This window comes from Mobula hypostoma, chromosome 1 (genome assembly GCF_963921235.1).
Source record: "Mobula hypostoma chromosome 1, sMobHyp1.1, whole genome shotgun sequence".
Classification (NCBI taxonomy): domain Eukaryota; kingdom Metazoa; phylum Chordata; class Chondrichthyes; order Myliobatiformes; family Myliobatidae; genus Mobula; species Mobula hypostoma.
Window position 1 is genome coordinate 29,085,144 of NC_086097.1, and position 12,365 is coordinate 29,097,508.

Genomic DNA, 12,365 nt, shown 5'->3' on the forward strand with positions numbered 1-12,365 from the left:
GGTTACCGTTTAAATATTTCACCTTTCAACCTAAACCTATGACCTCTAGTTCTAGTCTCACCCAACCTCAGGGAAAAAAGCCTGCTTGCATTTACCTACCTATAATTTTGTACACCTCTGTGAAATCCCCCATCATTCTCTCACGCTCCAGGGAATAAAATCCTAACCTATTGAACCTTTCGCAAAAATTCAAGTCCTCAAGTTCCGGCAACGTTTTTGTAAATTTTCTCTGTACTCTTTCAATCTTGTTGATACCTTTCCTGTAGGTAGATGACTAGAACTGCACACCATACTCCAAATTAGGCCCTACCAATGTCTTATACAAGTTCAACATAACGTGCCACCTTCTGCACTCGATACTTTGATTTATGAAGGTTAATGTGCCAAAAGATCTCTTTTGAGGAAGCTGGGCAATAAAGTTAGAGACCAGTTGACAGTGAGCCATCTATTATAGTTCACCAGCTTCCGTTTACCCCCGCTGATCAAGACCATGAATTCTTACACTGCTTAGTATTCCAGAAATAAATTCCTTTCCTCTTATATTTTGAACTCTTTGTTACCAGGGCAGATGCTGCACAGATTGGAACATAGACCACAGAACAGTACAGGCACTTTGGCCCATGATGTTGTGACATCTTTTTAACCTTTCCTCCTACATAACCCTTCATTTTTTTTATCCATTCATGTGCCTATCTAAGACTTTCTTAAATGTCCCTAATGTATCTGTCTCTACCACCACCACTGGCACCCACCACTCTCTGTTAAAATACTTACCTCTGGCATCCCCTTAAACTTGCTTCTGATCACCGTAAAAAAGTATCCCCATTTGTGTTGCCATTTCTACCTTGGAAAAAAATCTCTGGCTATCCACTCTGTTTATGCCTCTTATCACTTTGCACACCTCATGATAAGTCACCTTTCATCCTCTTTCACTCCAAAGAGAAACCTTAGCTTGCTCACCCTTTCCTCATAAGACATGCTCTCAAATCCAAGCAGCGTCCTGGTAAATCTCCTCTGCGGCTTCCACATCATTCCTGTAAAGAATTGACCAGAAATGAATGCAAGTGTAGTTTATTCGGGATTTTATAGACCTGTAACACTACTTAGAGGCTCTTGAACTCAATCCCCCCACTAATGAAACCAAAGCACCATATATCTTTTTAACCATCGTATCAACTCACTCAAACAACAGGAATTCTGCAGATGCTGGAATTTCAAGCAGCACACATCAAAGTTGCTGGTGAACGCAGCAGGCCAGGCAGCATCTCTAGGAAGGGGTACAGTTGACGTTTCAGGCCGAGACCCTTCGTCAGGACTAACTGAAGGAAGAGTAAGAGATTTGAAAGTTGGAGGGGGAGGTGGAGATCCGAAATGATAGGAGAAGACAGGAGGGGGAGGGATGGAGCCAGGAGCTGGACAGTTGATTGGCAAAAGGGATACGAGAGAATCATGGGACGGGAGGCCCAGGGAGAAGGAAAAGGGGGAGGGGGGAAAGCCCAGAGGCTGGGCAAGGGGTATAGTTAGAGGGACAGAGGGAGAAAAAGGAGAGAGAGAAAAAGAATGTGTGTATATAAATAAATAAATAACAGATGGGGTACGAGGGGGGAGGCGGGGCATTAGCGGAAGTTTGAGAAGTCAATGTTCATGCCATCAGGTTGGAGGCTACCCAGACGGAATATAAGGTGTTGTATCAACTCACTCTGCAGCTTTGAGGAATCTATGGACGTGGCCCTAAGATGACTCTTTTCCTCCAACCTGCAAAGAATCCTGCAGGTTGTACTTTTGCTCTATGTCTTACTTACGATGGCTTGGATAACATTTCCCTTGAAGAAGGAACATGCAAATTCATAGTTCTTTAAGGAGCGCATTTAACAACTGTGTGAGCAGGAGACTGTGGTATGGAGGGGCGGGAAGAGATCTTATCTTGCGGAGTATCTGGTGGTTGGAAACCTGTCAGTTCCCTGATCTCTGGGCAGTAACTGGGAATCATCAGGAAACCGACAAGTCAATGCTACCCTCTTCTCATTGGAGAGGAGGTACAGGAGCCTGAAGACACACACCCACCATTTTAGTAACAGCTTCTTTCCCTCCACCGTCAGATTTCTGGATGGACCATAAACACTACCTCACTATTTTTGCTCAGTTTTTAAATATATACGTTATTTCTTTTCATAATTAATGGTATGTTTTATGTATTGTACTGTACTGCTGCACAAAACAACAAATTTCATGACATATATCAGTGATGATAAACCTGCTTCTGATTGGGAATTATGGAACGATTCCCGAGGATAAATCCAGAAAAAGCAAATGCCCTGGTTTCTTTCAAATCTCAAATTATTTTCATTTTAAATTTGTGCTTGTAAATGACTTGTAATCTATGATCCGGCCTGCCAGCGATGAGTGAAAGGAATCAGATGGACCCAACCACCATCGCTCAGGGATTAGCCAGGAAATGAGCCCTGGGGTTTCCTAGCACTGAATAAATTATGTAAATAAAGAATAAACAAATTCTCTTTACATCCACTCCCGCAGAATAAAGGGGACATTCTCCTCATTCTTTTGGCTTTTGATATTTAGTTTAACAGGAAGGGCGCTGAATCGAGGCCGGTCTATATTTACGCCCCTCCAACACAAGTCAGCGGGAGAGACCCTGGGGAATGCACAAATCCACTCACACCTCGCAAACAGAGAAACCCGGTGCTCCCTCGAGCCACATCTGGAGCGAAGGATACTTGGTGAAGTTTCCAGATGCCATTTGACCTGTACATTTAAACTAAGCCCTCCGTTTATACTTGTGAAAGTGCTGTGTTCATAAATTAACCAACCGATTTCTGCCCTAAAGCTGAGCTGATGCGGCAGCAGCCACATAGCATTGTAGAGAAATACAACACAGCTCTTGAGTTCAAAAGTTACGACGCAGCATTGCAGCTCTAATAAAGCCTGGTTATACCACACTTGGAGTATAATGTTCAGTTCTGGTCACCTCATAATAGGAAGGATATGGAAGCTTTAGAGAGGCTGCAGAGGAGATTTATCAGGAGGCTGCCTGGATTAGAGAGCACGTCTTATGAGAATAGGTTGAACAAGCTCGGGCTTTTCTCTTTGGAGTGAAGGAGGATGAGAAATGACTTGTTAGAGGTGTACAAGATTATAAGAGACATAGATAAAGTGGATAGCCAGAGATTTTTTTTCCATAATTTTAAGGTGACTGGAGAAAAGTATAGGGGGGGATGTCAGAGGTAACTTTTTTACATGGAACGTGGTGACTGCATAGAACGCTTTGCCATTGGTGGTGGCAGAGGCAGATACATTAGGGACATTTAATAAACTCTTAGATGGGCACATGGATAAAAGAAAAATGGAGGGTCACGTAAGAGGGAAAGGTTAGATTGATCTCAGAGAAGGCTGAATGATCAGCACAACATCATGGGCCGAAGGGCCTGTACTGTGCTGTTCAGTTCTCAGTTCTATGCAGACCCTTTGGCCCAACCAGTGTATACCAATCACAGTCCCACCCAACTTCCTGCATTTGGCCCATATCCCTCCCAGTCCCACCCCTCCATGTACCTACCCAAGTGAATGATACTGTTGTACCTGCCTCAACCTCTTTCTCTGGCAGATCATTCCGTATACACACCACCCTCTGTGTGGAAAACATTGCCCTTCAGGTCCTTTTCAAACCTTTCCCCTCCCACCCTAAACCCACGACCCCTAGTCTGGATTCCCCTACCCTGTAACAATCCTATGCCTCTTATAACTTTAAACACATCTGTCCGGTTGCCTCTCATTCTCCTTTGCTCCGAGGAATAAAGACCAAGCCTGGCCAATCTTGCCTAAAGCTCAGGCCATCTCGTAGAGCAGTATCCTCAGTACAGCATCTCGTAGAGCAGTATCCTCAGGAATGCTTTCTTCACTTTACAGCTAAGCCACATCTCTCCTTTAAAGAGATTAGGTCAGCTTTATTTGTCACATGTACATCGAAACATACAGCAAAAAACTATGTTTGTGACAACGACCAGGATGTGCTGGGGCAGTCTGCAAGTGTCGTCATGCATGGCGTTCCCACAACTTGCTAATCCTAACCCAAGGCAGTGCTGGGGTTCATCAGTTTTGTTCCAGAACCTGAAGGCAGCAGGGAAGAAGCTGTTGCTGAACCTTGAGGTTTGAAGCTTAGATCCAATATTGTGGCAAATCCTGCAACTGGATTGAGATTCAGATTTATTTATCACGTGGACATCGAAACATGCAGTGCAATACACCGTTTGTGTTAATAACCAACCCAGCCAGGGATGTGCAGGGGACAGCCCGTAAGTGTTGCCACACATTCCAGTGCCAAGATAGCATGCCCACGATGTTCTGCAGAGCAATGCAAGCAGTGACAACACAACAGCAAAGCAAGCCCCTTTCCTCCTGTGACCCACACAGACCAACATTCAACCCCAGGACAGGCCCCCAACCTTAAGTCCCTGGCCCACACTCGCAGACTCCAACTTCCAAACTACCGGCACTTAGTTCAGACTACTAAGGTTTGCCTACTGCATCTGGTGCGGCCATTGATGACACCCAATGATTGGGGGACTGCTTTGCTGAGCACCTCAGCTCCATCTGCCAAAAAGCAGAATTTCCCGGTGGTCAACCATTTCAATTCCTATCCTCATTCCCGTTATGACACAGCATCCTCTTCTGCCACGATAAGACCACCCTCAGGGTGGAGGAGCAACATCTCATATTCCACATGGGTAGCATGAACATCTACTTCTCCAACTTCTGGTAATAGTTTTCCTTCTTCCCTCCCTCTCCTTCATTTTCCCACTCTGGCCTCTTACTTCTCCTCACGTGACCATCACCTTTCTCCCATTCTCCTCTCCTATCGGATTCCTTCCACTCCAACTCTTTGCCTTTTCCACTTACCACCTCCCAGCTTCTTACTTCACCAGACCTCCCCCAAACTCACCTGTCTTCACATCACCTTCAAGCTCATCCTGCTCCCCCTCTCCCCCACCTTCTTATTCTGGCTGCTCCCCTTTGCATTTCTGGATTAGAATCATGTCTTATGAAGATAGTTTGAGTGGGCCAGCGCTTCTCTCTTTGGAAAGAAGGAGGATGAGAGTTAACTTGATAGAGATGTACAAGATGAGAAGAGGAATAGATGGACAGAGAGAGACTTTTCCCAGGCTAATACAAGGGGGCATAATTTTAAGGTGACTGGAGGAAAGTATGGTGGGGATGTCAGAGGTAGTTATTTTTACACAAGACTGGTCAGTGCGTGGAGTGTCCTGCCAGGGGTGGTGGTAGAGGCAGATAAGTTGGGAACATTTAAGAGACTCTTAGATAGGCACATGGATGAAAGGAAAATTGAGGGCTATGTGGGAGGGAGGGGTTAAATTGATGGTGGAGCAGGTGAAACGGTTAGTACAACATAGTTTTATTACAAAGACACGTTTATTACAAATGACACGTTACAATACTACAACAAGCACAGCTACAATAACAGAGACTAACACAAATAACGTGAACTCAATTAAAATGTTCCCATCCCTGTTAAGGATAACGTTTATCTCCTGTGGTGTCCAACAGTCACAAAGCACATCCATGGTATCTGCGGGCACTGTGTGCTCCCTCTCCACAGTTACCCGGGCATGGACATACCCCTGGAACAGAGCTTTTCCTCTTGGGCATCCAGCCGCACACATTCACGCTGGCCTGGGTCACCTGGCATTCGACTGTGAGGTGTGCCGAAAAGTCCACACAAACTGCTGGATAAATCCCAGTCCTTTACTGGAAAAGCCCTCCCCACCATTGAGCACATCTACAAGGAGCAGTGCAACAAGAAAGCAGCATCCATCCTCAAGGACCCCCACCCTCCAGGCCGTGTTCTCCTCACCGCTGCCATCAAGAAGCAGGTACAGGAACCTTGGGTCCCACACCACGAGGTACAGGAACAGTTATTGCCCCTGAACTGGCATGGACAACTTCACTTGCCTTAACACTGAACTGATTCCAGAACATATAGATTCACTTTCAAGGACTCTACAACTCATCCTCAGTATTATTTATTTACTTTCTATTATTAGTTACACAGTTTGTCCTATTTTGCACATTGGTGACAGGTGTGTCGAGGACAACAGAGGGGGAGCCTACCACCTACTACGAGTACCCCTTCATCTTCTCCCCCACCTTCTTACTCTTGACTTCTAATCTCTAATTTTCTAGTCCTGAAGAAAGGTCTTGGCCTGAAACATTGTCTGTTTACACTTTTCCATACATACCTGCTAGGCTGCTGAGTTCCTCCAGCATTTTAGAAACATAGAAACATAGAAAACCTACAGCACAGTACAGGCCCTTCGGCCCACGATGCTGTGCCGAACATGTACTTACATTAGGAATAACTTAGGGTTACCCTTAGCCCTCTATTTTTCTAAGCTCCATGTACCTGTCCAGGAGTCTTCTTTCAATCTTTTTTTCCTTTCAATCTTTTTTTATTGATTTAAAAGAATAAGGATAAAAACAAACCAGAGGAGAGGTTATCTCGAATACGTATTTCAATAATGATACAAAGAAAGGAATATACACTGTCAAAATCATATATAGTGTTAAGCTAATATAAGGAGACAAGAGAACCACTTCTCCTCTTACCAGTTCATAGAAAAAAAAGACTCAAGATTTCCTCAAGAAAACCTGCAGCACAATACAGGCCCTTCCGCCCACAAAGCTGTGCCGAACATGTCCCGACCTTAGAACTACCTAGGCTTTACACATAGCCCTCTATTTTTCTGAGCTCCATGTAGCCATCCAGGAGTCTCTTAAAAGACCCTATCGTATCTGCCTCCACCACTGTCACCGGCAGCACATTCGACACACTCACCACTCTCTGTGTAAAAAACTTAACCCTGACATCTCCTCTGTACCTACTTCCAAGCACCTTAAAACTGTGCCCTCTTCGTGCCTGCCATTTCAGCCCTGGGAAAAAGCCTCTGACTATCCACACGATCAATGCCTCTCATCATCTTATACACCTCTATCAGGTCACCTCTCATCCTCCGTCGTTCCAAGGAGAAAAGGCCGAGTTCACTCAACCTAGGGCATGCTCCCCAATCTAGGCAGCATCCTTGTAAATCTCCTCTGCACCCTTTCTACAGTTTCCACATCCTTCCTGTAGTGAGGCGACCAGATCTGATCACGGTACTCCAAGTGGGATCTGACCAGGGCCCTATAAAGCTGTAGCCTCTTGGCTCTTAAACTCAATCCCATGGTTGATGAAGGCTAATGCACCATATGCCTTCTTAACCACACAGTCAACCTGCACAGCAGCTTTGAGTGTCCTATGGACTCGGACCCCAAGATCCCTCTGATCCTCCACACTGCCAAGAGTCTTACCATTAATACTATATTCTGCCATCATATTTGACCTACCAAAATGAACCACCTCACGCTTATCTGGGTTGAACTCCATCTGCCACTTCTCCGCCCAGTTTTGCATCCTATCGATGTCCTGCTGTAACCTCTGACAGCCCTCCACACTATCCACAACACCCCTAACCTTTGTGTCATCAGCAAATTTACTAACCCATCCCTCCACTTCCTCATCCAGGTCACTCATAAGAATCACCAAGTGAAGGGTCCCAGAACAGATCCCTGAGGCACACCACTGGTGACTGACCTCCATGCAGAACATGACCCACCTACAACCACTCTTTGCCTTCTGTGGGCAAGCCAGTTCTGGATCCACAGAGCAATGTCCCTTTGGATCCCATGTGTGTCTTGTGTGTATTACTCTCAAAAAGACATACAGGTCAGGGTTAGTAAGGAGTGGGCATGCTATGTTGGTGCCAGAAGCATGGTGACACTTGCAGGCTTCCCCTAGCACTTCCTGTGTTGACCATTGATGCAAACCACGCATTTCACTGTGTGTTTGGATGTACCAATGACAAATAAAATTTACCTAATCTAATCTCTGTATAGGACGACTGAATGGTTCCCAGTATGATAAAGTGGACTCTTTACCTCACAATCTACTTCATTATAACCTTGCACCTTATCATCTACCTGTACTGCACTTTCTCTGTAACACTTTATCTTGCATTCTGTTGCTGTTTTCCCTTGTCCTGCCGCAATGCACTGTTGGAATGAAATGATCTGTAGGGGCGGTGTGCAAGACAGGTTTTTCCACTGTACCTCGGTACGTGTGACAATAATAACGCAATTTACCGGCTTACATTGACCACTCTACCACTGGTTGTGTGTCAGTCTTTGTTTATCAAGTTCAAGTTTAATTGTCATTGAATACAGCCAAATGAAACAGCATCACTCCAAGGCTAAGGTGCAAAATACTGTACCGACAGTCATACACAGCACAGGGCACATACAGTATAGCACATATAAGACAGAGTAAAATACAGTCACACAAAAACTATAGTCCAAATCCTTGAGTCCATGAATGTTGCAGCAGTCTACAGTCAAACGCAGCACATCTTGTCTTCTGCTGAGCGAACACAGGAGGGCAGCACTGACTCCATCATGGACACTGCGCCACACTGCCTCCAGCAGCCCAGTGGAGCTTGCCGACTCCGACGCCTCTCCCCTGGGTGGCTGCAAGCGGGCGACACCACGGTCCGAGGCCTAATCCTCGCTACGACTGGGGTTACTCAGCTCGCCCTCCATTGTCACCTGCCGTTTGCCAGCAAAACAGTGAATCGGACTTTCAGCATTCCACATTACCAATGTCCCGCAGGGTCTTGCAATCACAAGGAAAGTGACTAAGACGATCACTCACTCTTAGACTGCACACTACCTTCACGCACCGATTCCTCTCTGTCGCAGGCAACAGCACGGTCTGCACCGAGTCCAGCTCCTTCAGATTCTCCACCAATGAGCAACTCAGTGATGGGGTGGATCCAGTACTTAATGTCCAGCAGGGTTATGTGATTGTGAAAAGACAGTAACACCTTTGATTACAGTAGAAGCCACTGTACCCGAGCACACCACCATCATACTGGAAATTTTATGTATAGTTTTTCATAAATTCTATTGCATTTCTTTATTTTCCTGTAAATGCCTGCATAAAATGAATCTCAAGGTATTAGATGGTAACATACACGTACTTTGATAATAACTCGACCACAATACCCATGATCTCAGCATTCACCGGCCTTTGAGCCCCCTTCTCCAGCCTCTTTGTGACTTCCCCACTCTCTGACCCAACTTGTTCTTAAAGGCCCTGCTGTTAAAAGATGAAAACAGATTTTTTTTCTTGAAAAAAAAACATTTTCCCTTGGTGGTGGAAACCACATTAAAAGTTTACGAGGAGTAAACGCCCTGTATCTGAGCGGGACTCATTTCACTCTCGTTTCACCTCTTAAAGTATTTAGTGCTGTAAATCTGTAGGAGGCTGGTCAGGAGCCAAACCACCTCATCAATCAGCTTCCCATCAAAGGGCTGGAGGTAGCGAGAGAGTGAAGGCACAATTCTCGATAACCTGCTGTATTTCCATTCATCTAATAATGAGCGTTACTTCACTGACCTGTTTAACATACCACTTGCCACTTGCATAAACATAAAGCACGTCCAAAGATAATTTAGCCAGCGGGCTTTGGGAATGTTCCAACGGCCGTGGAATTGAGTAGACGCTCTCACCTCCTCACACCACCACCGCTACCACCTCCCACTCCCATTCCCAAGCTCATTTTACTCTCTTTCAGCTGGAGAACCTTCTTTGCCAAGTCGTCAAAGGATAAAAAGTTATGAATGTTTTATCTGGGATGGATTTTCATTCCATAGTCTATTTCAATGGTACCCAAACTCTCCTTTGCTCTGGAATTGTCTGCCCCCAATTTCAGGATGTCTTGCTTTTATTATAGTAATTGGAAACTCCAAGCCTCTCACTCAGAAACAAAACTCATGAAAAAAGTCATTGGCTGCAGTCTACCAACGCCGCAGGACTTGTTTGTGTCCAGGACAAAGAAGTGGGCAGGAAAAATCATTGCGGACACTACCCACCCTGCAAACTGCCTTTTCCAAAAGCTCCTTCTGGAAGGCGCTATAGGGCTATTAAAACAAAAACCTCACACCATCATAAAAGTTTCTTCCTCCAGGTAGTTAATCTGATTGACCGTTCCAGTTAGCCCTACCCCGCCCCCTTCTATCTATCACCCCAGCCACTGCACTGCACTGTAAACAGCTTAAACCACTTTTTATAACGCTGTTTACATTGGAAATACACACTGGAATTTGTCTATTTATACATATTTTATTCTATTTCTGTACTAACTTTATTTCTCTATAATTCTTTATTCTGTATAATTGTTGAATGTTGTTTTTGGTGCATGTTGCACCCTGACCAACGCACCAGAGCAATTCCTAACACAATTAAAAAGTATATGGTGAATGGAATTGTTCCTGGATCCCGGATCATTGATTCTTCATCCCTGGTGTAACAAGGTACCAAATAACAGATGCAGTAGGAAGTGAATGAGTGTCTGTTTGATCACATTAGACAGGATTGGATTGGTTTATTTTTGTCAAATGGAACATATATAGAAAGCACAGTATAGGCCCTTCACCTCACGATATTGTGCCGACCTTTTAACCTACTCCAAGATCAATTTAACCTTTCAACCCTACACAGCCCATAATCCTCCACTCTTCTTACAGTTAACTCATGTGCCCCTAACATATCTGTCTCTATCACCACCCCTGGTAGGGTGTTCCACACACTCACTAGCCTCTGTGTAAAAAAAAAGCTGCCTTTGACATCCCCCCTATACTTTCCTCCAATCACCTTAAAATTATGCCCTTTTGTATTAGCTATGTCTGGCCTGGGTAAGAGACACTGGCTGTCCACTCAGCCTATTCCTGATATATTAGGCAGGGTCCACGAAGGGGAGGCTGGCTCCTGTGTAGTCACATGCAGAGCAGTTGTCATACCAAATTGTGATTCTTTCTATGGTGCATCAATAAAAATTGGTGCGGGTCAAATGAGACATGCCAGATTTCTTTGGCCTTCTGAGGAGCTATTGGTGAACTTTCTTGACCACATAATAGTGCATGAGACTGTATGTATGTATCTATCTGTGTCTCTACGCTAGATTGATGTGGAGATCAGAAGGGGGAGCTGGATACCTGCTCAGAAGATCGGGGATTTGAGGGCAGTGGGGAACTGGTAAAGACGAGAAGTTAAGGTCAGCGTATATCAGAATGGTGGGGCGGAGTGGCCTTCTCCTGCTATTGTGTTCAGCTCACTGTTGTATGCGTTGCTCAGCTTGGGTTCCATTTACACTTTCGGGTGAGAAGCTTGGCCAACTGGCACAGTGGCACAGTGGCACAGTGGTGCAGTGGCGCAGTGGCGCAGTGGCGCAGTGATGCAGTGGCGCAGTGGCGCAGTGGCACATTGGCGCAGTGGCACAGTGGCGCAGTGGTGCAGTGGCACAGTGGCGCAGTGGCGCAGTGGTGCAGTGGCACAGTGGTGCAGTGGGGCAGTGGCGCAGTGGAACAGTGGCACAGTGGTGCAGTGGTGCAGTGGGGCAGTGGCACAGTGGTGCAGTGGCACAGTGGCGCAGTGGCACAGTGGTGCAGTGGCGCAGTGGTGCAGCAGTGCAGTGGCACAGTGGTGCACTGGCACAGTGGCACAGTGGCGCAGTGGTGCAGTGGGTAGAGCCACTGCCTCACTCCTTTAGAGACCCGGAGTATTCCTTAAATCTTCTTCCTTTGTAAATAGAACACCAAACAGTTCGGCTCAGGAACAGGCCCTTCAGCCCACAAAGTCTGTGCTGAACACAATGCTAAATTAAACTAACCCCTTTTGCCTGCACGGGATTCACATCAAGGATCAGCCACTTGGTTGGACCAGGACAGGCCACTGGGGAAGCCTCTTGAAGACCACTATTGTACCTGCCTCCATCACCACCACCCTGGCAGCCTGTTGCTCACACCCACCACTGTCTGTGTACAAAACCTGCCCCGCATATCTCCCTTAAACTTTCTCCCTCTTGTCTTTAATCTATGCCCTCTTGTATTCAATATTTATACCCAGGGTGGTGGGGGGGGGCGGTGGGTGACCAAACATCTGCTCTATCTACGCTTCTCATCATTCTCTAACCTTCTCCTCTCAGCCTCCGACGCTCCGGAGAAAACAACCCAAACTTGTCATGACTACCTCTGCCTCTACCTCCTTCTTGGGTAGAGGATCTCAGGAAATACTTTGGGAGCTAAAGATGATTATGATGGCCAAGTCATTGGGTGTACTTAAAGCAGAAGTTGATAGGTTCTTGATTGGTGAGGCTATCAAAGGTTACGAGGAAAAAGCAGGAGAGTGGGATAGAGAGGGATTATTATCAGCAACTCGATGGGCTGAATGGCCTAATTCT